Raw genomic sequence first — 11036 nt, 5'->3', positions numbered from 1 at the left:
GGTAAAGCTGTATGAAGAGAAATCAGAGTTGACGTTTCGGTCCGGTGAACCTTTCTGAGAACTTGACAAGTTTTAATTGTGTGATCGTTCCAGGGTTGCCCTGGGATTTTCGTGCTATTTCTGTTATTGATTGATTTCAGATGATGAGAAATCCGAAATGCTGCTTTGTGTGTATTAAAAAGTGAGGCGGGGCATCAGGAGACCGATCCACTCAGTAAAACTCGGTCTTTGATGACTTCTCAATTCTAATATTTCACTGCAAAATTTCCAACAAAACAACAACGAAATTTCGAGTCAAGAACTATTATGGCACATCAGCTGATTTCTAGAGCGCTTCAGCCTGTGGCGATGGTGGTATAGTGGTGAGCATAGCTGCCTTCCAAGCAGTTAACCCGGGTTCGATTCCCGGCCATCGCAAGCAGTGCGTTTTAACACCACTCCACAACCAAAAGAGCCGATCGGTTCAGTGGGAATGAAACACCTCCGTCTGCACATCACATTGAGTCTGCCAGACCTCTGGAGTGCAGACACAACTTTGAAGTTGAGTATGTCCACAGGAGGATTAAGGAGTCAAGTCGAGCACGGTTCAAAGAAACACGAGTCATGGCAGAATTCCTTGGTTTTCCATCTTATTTCGACAGAAATGTTTCCGGATTTCACTCAATTCAACATTACTCTCATTTTGTTTTTTGTGAACTACAGCCTAATATCAAGTGAAATGTGGGTGGACAGTTCACAAATATCCAAACAACGTTATTTCTCATATCGAATCGGTAATGTTATTGTTTTAGGTGCAGGTCAAATATAGGAGGAGTGGACACCAGCTGCTTTTATATTTCCAGTATGAGAAAATGATTCGATAAAACTCTGAGAGATGATAGAAGTGACCACACAGTGAGTGAAAGTTTAATCCAGGATAAAGTTAAAAATCACACAACACCAGATAACAGTCCAACAGCTTTACTTGGAAGCACTAGTTTTAGGAGTGCTCCGAAAGCTACTTGGACGATAACCTGGTATTGTGTGATTTTGAACTTTGTCCTCCCCAGTCCACCACAGGCTCCTCCACGTCATCATCCGATATAGTCATCATGGATTTGTTAAGGGAAGGTAGTGTCTGATGAAGGTGACTGATTTTCTTTGAAGGATAAAGAATGGATGGAGTGTATCCGATGTAGATCAACCTGATGATAAGAAGGACCATAAGACGCAGTATTTATAGCAAAAGGATTACAGTTTAATGCAGCTGAAATGATATATTAAACACATTTAGGTTAAGCCTTTCATCTTTTATAATGGGTTTACTAGTTTCCGTTCTTTAATATAAGAACCTCAGAACCTTTTCAAAGTTAGGTTGTCGAGATAACTTCAGGTTGTCTAACAAGAGATGCCATCTCAGCTCAGACAATGCATTAAAGGTGTGAGGTTAAAGTCTGTCTGTGTCCCAATCTTGAGTCAGACTGGTTCTAGCCTCCCAGTCGGAGAGCACTTCAGCGCTCTGTGCCTTTCGGTCTCGGACCCCTGGGTGACAATCCTCCAAGGCACACTATGGGACAGCCAACAATGCAAAGTGGCCAAGCAGAGGCTGATAGTCAAGTTCGGTACCCATGGGGATGACTTTAACTGGGCACTTTGGTTCATGTCACACGACACGTGACAACACTGCACTGTATACTATTTCACGGACACTACACAAGTACACGCACACACACAAAAGCACACTCCTACCGACCCACACACACATGCATACCCTCTCTCAAACACAAGCTCTCTCTCATAAACTCACTCAAACACTTCCACATTCACAGCCACTCACGCACATTCTCACAAATTGATACCCCAGTACACTCACACACATGCACCTACACACACTCTCACACACCCGCATATCCCTACATGCATACACACACACACAGACACACACACACACACAGCCACACACACCCACACATGCACCCACACACACACACATGCAGCCACACACACACGCATGCACCCACACACGCAGACACACACACACACACACACACACATATACACACACACACACACACAGTCCCCCCCGCCCCCCCCCACACACACTGATTCCGGGTTCTCACGACTCTCAGCTGGAGACTATCATTGCCTGCAGACCCGACCTTCATCCCCCCACGACACCATGAAGGGTAACACTTGTTCATGCCCTTACACAGCCGTGTGTGCCCTCCCTTGACCCCGTCCTTTCCATCTTGCCCACCGCCCCTCCATGCCTCTCTACCTCCTTCCTGCGCAGGTTTGCTCTGACAATGTCAATTTCACGTCCTTTGTCAATTTCACTTCCTATGTTAATTTCACCGCACTACGTTTTCTTTTTCCCCTCACGAACCGGGATCACCCTACGCTGTGCTTGCTGACCCCACCCCCTACGTTTGCCTTCCCGGATAGCGCTTTGTGTTTCGTTGGACCCGCAGGAGTAGCTGCGGACGTTCTGCTTAAACCTGAGCGGATAACACTGTTCTGCTCGGAGACAGGGAGTTCTGTAGATGCTGGAGCCCGAAACATCGATTTCCCTGCTGTGCGTTTCCAGCAACACACTCTCGACACTGTTCTGCCACGACCCTGTCTCGGTTGCACACAATCCCATTCATCATTAAGGCGCCACGGCATCCCAAGGACTTGGGACCCATGGGAACTAAATGATGACAGCGGCCTCAGCACTCTGCACCCCCTGACCTTGGAAAGCCCATCTTGGTTCAGGTTACCTATCTAGGGCAGGGACGGTTTTGCGTGCACTGCCTTCCCACATCAGTGGAAGCGACCTTCACTAAACAGCTGCCCATGACTACCCCTTGCTGTGAAGTTAAACATCACACAACACCAGGTTATAGTCCAACAGATTTAATTGGGAGCTCTAGATTTCGGACAACCACCTGATGAAGGAGCAGCGCTCCGAAAGCTAGTGCTTCCAATTAAACCTGTTGGTCTATAACCTGGTGTTGTGTGATTTTTAACTTTCTATACCCCAGTCCAACACTGGCATCTCCAAATCATGCCCTCCTGTGAAAACCCCTTACTGCTGACTGACACCTCCCCCTCTTCTACAAAGTAAAAGAGAAACCTGCAAATCTATCAACGGGATCGAACTTCAAATTAATACATATTCCTCGAGAGGGTTCTGCTTCCCGAACTGTTACCCGGAATTCCCTCCTCTCCACAATTACTGCAGCGTGGCCTCAGTCTAATGGTTCCTCTGTTTTTGCCGTTTTTGTTTTCGAAGAAAACTCTTGAGAAGTTTTAGAAACTGAAAGAACTGCAGAATTATGTGGGGCATGGATAGGATAAATAGACAAAGTCTTTTCCCTGGGGTCGGGGAGTCCAGAACTAGAGGGCATAGGTTTAGTGTGAGAGGCGAAAGATATAAAAGCGACCAAAGGGTCAACGCTTTCATCCAGAGGGTGGTACGTGTGTGGAATGAGCTGCCAGAGGAAGTGGCGGAGGCTGGTACAATTGCAACATTTTCCAGGCATTTGGATGGGTATATGAATAGGAAGGGTTTGGAAGGATATGGGCCGGGTGCTGGCAGGTGGGACTAGATTGGGTTGGGATATCTGGTCGGCATGGGCAGGTTGGACCGAAGGGTCTGTTTCCGAGCTGTACATCTCTATCTCGATGACTATGTCTACGCTGTAAATCAGAAACCAAACCCGAAGTCGGTGGTAAAGCTGTATGAAGAGAAATCAGAGTTGACGTTTCGGTCCGGTGAACCTTTCTGAGAACTTGACAAGTTTTAATTGTGTGATCGTTCCAGGGTTGCCCTGGGATTTTCGTGCTATTTCTGTTATTGATTGATTTCAGATGATGAGAAATCCGAAATGCTGCTTTGTGTGTATTAAAAAGTGAGGCGGGGCATCAGGAGACCGATCCACTCAGTAAAACTCGGTCTTTGATGACTTCTCAATTTTAATATTTCACTGCAAAATTTCCAACAAAACAACAACGAAATTTCGAGTCAAGAACTATTATGGCACATCAGCTGATTTCTAGAGCGTTTCTGGCTGTAGCGATGGTGGTATAGTGGTGAGCATAGCTGCCTTCCAAGCAGTTTCCCCGGGTTCGATTCCCGGCCATCGCAAGCAGTGCATTTTAACACCACTCCACAACCAAAAGAGCCGATCCATTCAGTGGGAATGAAACACCTCCGTCTGCACATCACATTGAGTCTGCCAGACCTCTGGAGTGCAGACACACCTTTGAAGTTGAGGATGTCCCCAGGAGGATTAAGGAGTCAAGTCGAGCACGGTTCAAAGAAACACGAGTCATGGCAGAATTCCTTGGTTTTCCATCTTATTTCGAAAGAAATGTTTCCGGATTTCACTCATTTCAACATTACTCTCATTTTGTTTTTTGTGAACTACAGCCTAATATCAAGTGAAATGTGGGTGGACAGTTCACAAATATCCAAACAACGTTATTTCTCATATCGAATCGGTAATGTTATTGTTTTAGGTGCAGGTCAGAAATAGGAGGAGTGGACACCAGCTGCTTTTATATTTCCAGTATGAGAAAATGATTCGATAAAACTCTGAGAGATGATAGAAGTGACCACACAGTGAGTGAAAGTTTAATCCAGGATAAAGTTAAAAATCACACAACACCAGATTACAGTCCAACAGCTTTACTTGGAAGCACTAGTTTTAGGAGTGCTCCGAAAGCTACTTGGACGATAACCTGGTATTGTGTGATTTTGAACTTTGTCCTCCCCAGTCCACCACAGGCTCCTCCACGTCATCATCCGATATAGTCATCATGGATTTGTTAAGGGAAGGTAGTGTCTGATGAAGGTGACTGATTTTCTTTGAAGGATAAAGAATGGATGGAGTGTATCCGATGTAGATCAACCTGATGATAAGAAGGACCATAAGACGCAGTATTTATAGCAAAAGGATTACAGTTTAATGCAGCTGAAATGATATATTAAACACATTTAGGTTAAGCCTTTCATCTTTTATAATGGGTTTACTAGTTTCCGTTCTTTAATATAAGAACCTCAGAACCTTTTCAAAGTTAGGTTGTCGAGATAACTTCAGGTTGTCTAACAAGAGATGCCATCTCAGCTCAGACAATGCATTAAAGGTGTGAGGTTAAAGTCTGTCTGTGTCCCAATCTTGAGTCAGACTGGTTCTAGCCTCCCAGTCGGAGAGCACTTCAGCGCTCTGTGCCTTTCGGTCTCGGACCCCTGGGTGACAATCCTCCAAGGCAGACTATGGGACAGCCAACAATGCAAAGTGGCCAAGCAGAGGCTGATACTCAAGTTCGGTACCCATGGGGATGACTTTAACAGGGCACTTTGGTTCATGTCACACGACACGTGACAACACTGCACTGTATACTATTTCACGGACACTACACAAGTACACGCACACACACAAAAGCACACTCCTACCGACCCACACACACATGCATACCCTCTCTCAAACACAAGCTCTCTCTCATAAACTCACTCAAACACTTCCACATTCACAGCCACTCACGCACATTCTCACAAATTGATACCCCAGTACACTCACACACATGCACCTACACACACTCTCACACACCCGCATATCCCTACATGCATACACACACACACAGACACACACACACACAGCCACACACACCCACACATGCACCCACACACACACACATGCAGCCACACACACACGCATGCACCCACACACGCAGACACGCACACACACACACACACATATATACACACACACACACACAGTCCCCCCCGCACCCCCCACACACACTGATTCCGGGTTCTCACGACTCTCAGCTGGAGACTATCATTGCCTGCAGACCCGACTTTCATCCCCCCACGACACCATGAAGGGTAACACTTGCTCATGCCCTTACACTGCCGTCTGTGCCTTCCCTTGACCCCGTCCTTTCCATCTTGCCCACCGCCCCTCCATGACGCTCTCCCTCCTTCCTGCGCAGGTTTGCTCTGACAATGTCAATTTCACGTCCTTTGTCAATTTCACTTCCTGTGTCAATTTCACCGCACTACGTTTTCTTTTTCCCCTCACGAACCGGGATCACCCTACGCTGTGCTTGCTGACCCCACCCCCTACGTTTGCCTTCCCGGATAGCGCTTTGTGTTTCGTTGGACCCGCAGGAGTAGCTGCGGACGTTCTGCTTAAACCTGAGCGGATAACACTGTTCTGCTCGGAGACAGGGAGGTCTGTAGATGCTGGAGCCCGAAACATCGATTTCCCTGCTGTGCGTTTCCAGCAACACACTCTCGACACTGTTCTGCCACGACCCTGTCTCGGTTGCACACAATCCCATTCATCATTAAGGCGCCACGGCATCCCAAGGACTTGGGACCCATGGGAACTAAATGATGACAGCGGCCTCAGCACTCTGCACCCCCTGACCTTGGAAAGCCCATCTTGGTTCAGGTTACCTATCTAGGGCAGGGAGGGTTTTGCGTGCACTGCCTTCCCACATCAGTGGAAGCGACCTTCACTAAACAGCTGCCCATGACTACCCCTTGCTGTGAAGTTAAACATCACACAACACCAGGTTATAGTCCAACAGATTTAATTGGAAGCTCTAGATTTCGGACAACCACCTGATGAAGGAGCAGCGCTCCGAAAGCTAGTGCTTCCAATTAAACCTGTTGGTCTATAACCTGGTGTTGTGTGATTTTTAACTTTCTATACCCCAGTCCAACACCGGCATCTCCAAATCATGCCCTCCTGTGAAAACCCCTTACTGCTGACTGACACCTCCCCCTCTTCTACAAAGTAAAAGAGAAACCTGCAAATCTATCAACGGGATCGAACTTCAAATTAATACATATTCCTCGAGAGGGTTCTGCTTCCCGAACTGTTACCCGGAATTCCCTCCTCTCCACAATTACTGCAGCGTGGCCTCAGTCTAATGGTTCCTCTGTTTTTGCCGTTTTTGTTTTCTAAGAAAACTCTTGAGAAGTTTTAGAAACTGAAAGAACTGCAGAATTATGTGGGGCATGGATAGGATAAATAGACAAAGTCTTTTCCCTGGGGTCGGGGAGTCCAGAACTAGAGGGCATAGGTTTAGTGTGAGAGGCGAAAGATATAAAAGCGACCAAAGGGTCAACGCTTTCATCCAGAGGGTGGTACGTGTGTGGAATGAGCTGCCAGAGGAAGTGGCGGAGGCTGGTACAATTGCAACATTTTCCAGGCATTTGGATGGGTATATGAAGAGGAAGGGTTTGGAAGGATATGGGCCGGGTGCTGGCAGGTGGGACTAGATTGGGTTGGGATATCTGGTCGGCATGGGCAGGTTGGACCGAAGGGTCTGTTTCCGAGCTGTACATCTCTATCTCGATGACTATGTCTACGCTGTAAATCAGAAACCAAACCCGAAGTCGGTGGTAAAGCTGTATGAAGAGAAATCAGAGTTGACGTTTCGGTCCGGTGAACCTTTCTGAGAATTTGACAAGTTTTAATTGTGTGATCGTTCCAGGGTTGCCCTGGGATTTTCGTGCTATTTCTGTTATTGATTGATTTCAGATGATGAGAAATCCGAAATGCTGCTTTGTGTGTATTAAAAAGTGAGGCGGGGCATCAGGAGACCGATCCACTCAGTAAAACTCGGTCTTTGATGACTTCTCAATTCTAATATTTCACTGCAAAATTTCCAACAAAACAACAACGAAATTTCGAGTCAAGAACTATTATGGCACATCAGCTGATTTCTAGAGCGCTTCAGCCTGTAGCGATGGTGGTATAGTGGTGAGCATAGCTGCCTTCCAAGCAGTTGACCCGGGTTTGATTCCCGGCCATCGCAAGCAGTGCGTTTTAACACCACTCCACAACCAAAAGAGCCGATCGGTTCAGTGGGAATGAAACACCTCCGTCTGCACATCACATTGAGTCTGCCAGACCTCTGGAGTGCAGACACAACTTGGAAGTTGAGTATGTCCACAGGAGGATTAAGGAGTCAAGTCGAGCACGGTTCAAAGAAACACGAGTCATGGCAGAATTCCTTGGTTTTCCATCTTATTTCGAAAGAAATGTTTCCGGATTTCACTCAATTCAACATTACTCTCATTTTGTTTTTTGTGAACTACAGCCTAATATCAAGTGAAATGTGGGTGGACAGTTCACAAATATCCAAACAACGTTATTTCTCATATCGAATCGGTAATGTTATTGTTTTAGGTGCAGGTCAAATATAGGAGGAGTGGACACCAGCTGCTTTTATATTTCCAGTATGAGAAAATGATTCGATAAAACTCTGAGAGATGATAGAAGTGACCACACAGTGAGTGAAAGTTTAATCCAGGATAAAGTTAAAAATCACACAACACCAGATAACAGTCCAACAGCTTTACTTGGAAGCACTAGTTTTAGGAGTGCTCCGAAAGCTACTTGGACGATAACCTGGTATTGTGTGATTTTGAACTTTGTCCTCCCCAGTCCACCACAGGCTCCTCCACGTCATCATCCGATATAGTCATCATGGATTTGTTAAGGGAAGGTAGTGTCTGATGAAGGTGACTGATTTTCTTTGAAGGATAAAGAATGGATGGAGTGTATCCGATGTAGATCAACCTGATGATAAGAAGGACCATAAGACGCAGTATTTATAGCAAAAGGATTACAGTTTAATGCAGCTGAAATGATATATTAAACACATTTAGGTTAAGCCTTTCATCTTTTATAATGGGTTTACTAGTTTCCGTTCTTTAATATAAGAACCTCAGAACCTTTTCAAAGTTAGGTTGTCGAGATAACTTCAGGTTGTCTAACAAGAGATGCCATCTCAGCTCAGACAATGCATTAAAGGTGTGAGGTTAAAGTCTGTCTGTGTCCCAATCTTGAGTCAGACTGGTTCTAGCCTCCCAGTCGGAGAGCACTTCAGCGCTCTGTGCCTTTCGGTCTCGGACCCCTGGGTGACAATCCTCCAAGGCACACTATGGGACAGCCAACAATGCAAAGTGGCCAAGCAGAGGCTGATAGTCAAGTTCGGTACCCATGGGGATGACTTTAACTGGGCACTTTGGTTCATGTCACACGACACGTGACAACACTGCACTGTATACTATTTCACGGACACTACACAAGTACACGCACACACACAAAAGCACATTCCTACCGACCCACACACACATGCATACCCTCTCTCAAACACAAGCTCTCTCTCATAAACTCACTCAAACACTTCCACATTCACAGCCACTCACGCACATTCTCACAAATTGATACCCCAGTACACTCACACACATGCACCTACACACACTCTCACACACCCGCATATCCCTACATGCATACACACACACACAGACACACACACACACACAGCCACACACACCCACACATGCACCCACACACACACACATGCAGCCACACACACACGCATGCACCCACACACGCAGACACACACACACACACACACACACACATATACACACACACACACACACAGTCCCCCCCGCCCCCCCCCCCCACACACACTGATTCCGGGTTCTCACGACTCTCAGCTGGAGACTATCATTGCCTGCAGACCCGACCTTCATCCCCCCACGACACCATGAAGGGTAACACTTGTTCATGCCCTTACACAGCCGTGTGTGCCCTCCCTTGACCCCGTCCTTTCCATCTTGCCCACCGCCCCTCCATGCCTCTCTACCTCCTTCCTGCGCAGGTTTGCTCTGACAATGTCAATTTCACGTCCTTTGTCAATTTCACTTCCTATGTTAATTTCACCGCACTACGTTTTCTTTTTCCCCTCACGAACCGGGATCACCCTACGCTGTGCTTGCTGATCCCACCCCCTACGTTTGCCTTCCCGGATAGCGCTTTGTGTTTCGTTGGACCCGCAGGAGTAGCTGCGGACGTTCTGCTTAAACCTGAGCGGATAACACTGTTCTGCTCGGAGACAGGGAGTTCTGTAGATGCTGGAGCCCGAAACATCGATTTCCCTGCTGTGCGTTTCCAGCAACACACTCTCGACACTGTTCTGCCACGACCCTGTCTCGGTTGCACACAATCCCATTCATCATTATGGCGCCACGGCATCCCAAGGACTTGGGACCCATGGGAACTAAATGATGACAGCGGCCTCAGCACTCTGCACCCCCTGACCTTGGAAAGCCCATCTTGGTTCAGGTTACCTATCTAGGGCAGGGACGGTTTTGCGTGCACTGCCTTCCCACATCAGTGGAAGCGACCTTCACTAAACAGCTGCCCATGACTACCCCTTGCTGTGAAGTTAAACATCACACAACACCAGGTTATAGTCCAACAGATTTAATTGGAAGCTCTAGATTTCGGACAACCACCTGATGAAGGAGCAGCGCTCCGAAAGCTAGTGCTTCCAATTAAACCTGTTGGTCTATAACCTGGTGTTGTGTGATTTTTAACTTTCTATACCCCAGTCCAACACTGGCATCTCCAAATCATGCCCTCCTGTGAAAACCCCTTACTGCTGACTGACACCTCCCCCTCTTCTACAAAGTAAAAGAGAAACCTGCAAATCTATCAACGGGATCGAACTTCAAATTAATACATATTCCTCGAGAGGGTTCTGCTTCCCGAACTGTTACCCGGAATTCCCTCCTCTCCACAATTACTGCAGCGTGGCCTCAGTCTAATGGTTCCTCTGTTTTTGCCGTTTTTGTTTTCGAAGAAAACTCTTGAGAAGTTTTAGAAACTGAAAGAACTGCAGAATTATGTGGGGCATGGATAGGATAAATAGACAAAGTCTTTTCCCTGGGGTCGGGGAGTCCAGAACTAGAGGGCATAGGTTTAGTGTGAGAGGCGAAAGATATAAAAGCGACCAAAGGGTCAACGCTTTCATCCAGAGGGTGGTACGTGTGTGGAATGAGCTGCCAGAGGAAGTGGCGGAGGCTGGTACAATTGCAACATTTTCCAGGCATTTGGATGGGTATATGAATAGGAAGGGTTTGGAAGGATATGGGCCGGGTGCTGGCAGGTGGGACTAGATTGGGTTGGGATATCTGGTCGGCATGGGCAGGTTGGACCGAAGGGTCTGTTTCCGAGCTGTACATCTCTATCTCG

General features: G+C 46.9%; 3 non-coding genes across 3 annotated transcripts; all 3 read left to right on the top strand.

Moving 5' to 3' along the window:
* The first annotated feature begins 345 nt into the window (after window positions 1-345).
* Window positions 346-417, top strand: trnag-ucc (transfer RNA glycine (anticodon UCC)). Its single transcript has one exon. It is a non-coding gene; the product is annotated as a tRNA-Gly (tRNA).
* Window positions 418-4039: 3622 nt separating this feature from the next.
* On the top strand, window positions 4040-4111 carry trnag-ucc (transfer RNA glycine (anticodon UCC)). The gene has a single exon. It is a non-coding gene; the product is annotated as a tRNA-Gly (tRNA).
* A 3617-nt stretch (window positions 4112-7728) lies between these two features.
* trnag-ucc (transfer RNA glycine (anticodon UCC)) lies at window positions 7729-7800 on the top strand. The gene has a single exon. It is a non-coding gene; the product is annotated as a tRNA-Gly (tRNA).
* The last annotated feature ends 3236 nt before the right edge of the window (window positions 7801-11036 follow it).

The sequence above is a fragment of the Chiloscyllium punctatum genome, chromosome 15 (genome assembly GCF_047496795.1).
Source record: "Chiloscyllium punctatum isolate Juve2018m chromosome 15, sChiPun1.3, whole genome shotgun sequence".
Lineage (NCBI taxonomy): Eukaryota > Metazoa > Chordata > Chondrichthyes > Orectolobiformes > Hemiscylliidae > Chiloscyllium > Chiloscyllium punctatum.
Note: the sequence above shows the minus strand (reverse complement) of the source record. Positions and strands in the feature narration are given on the sequence as shown.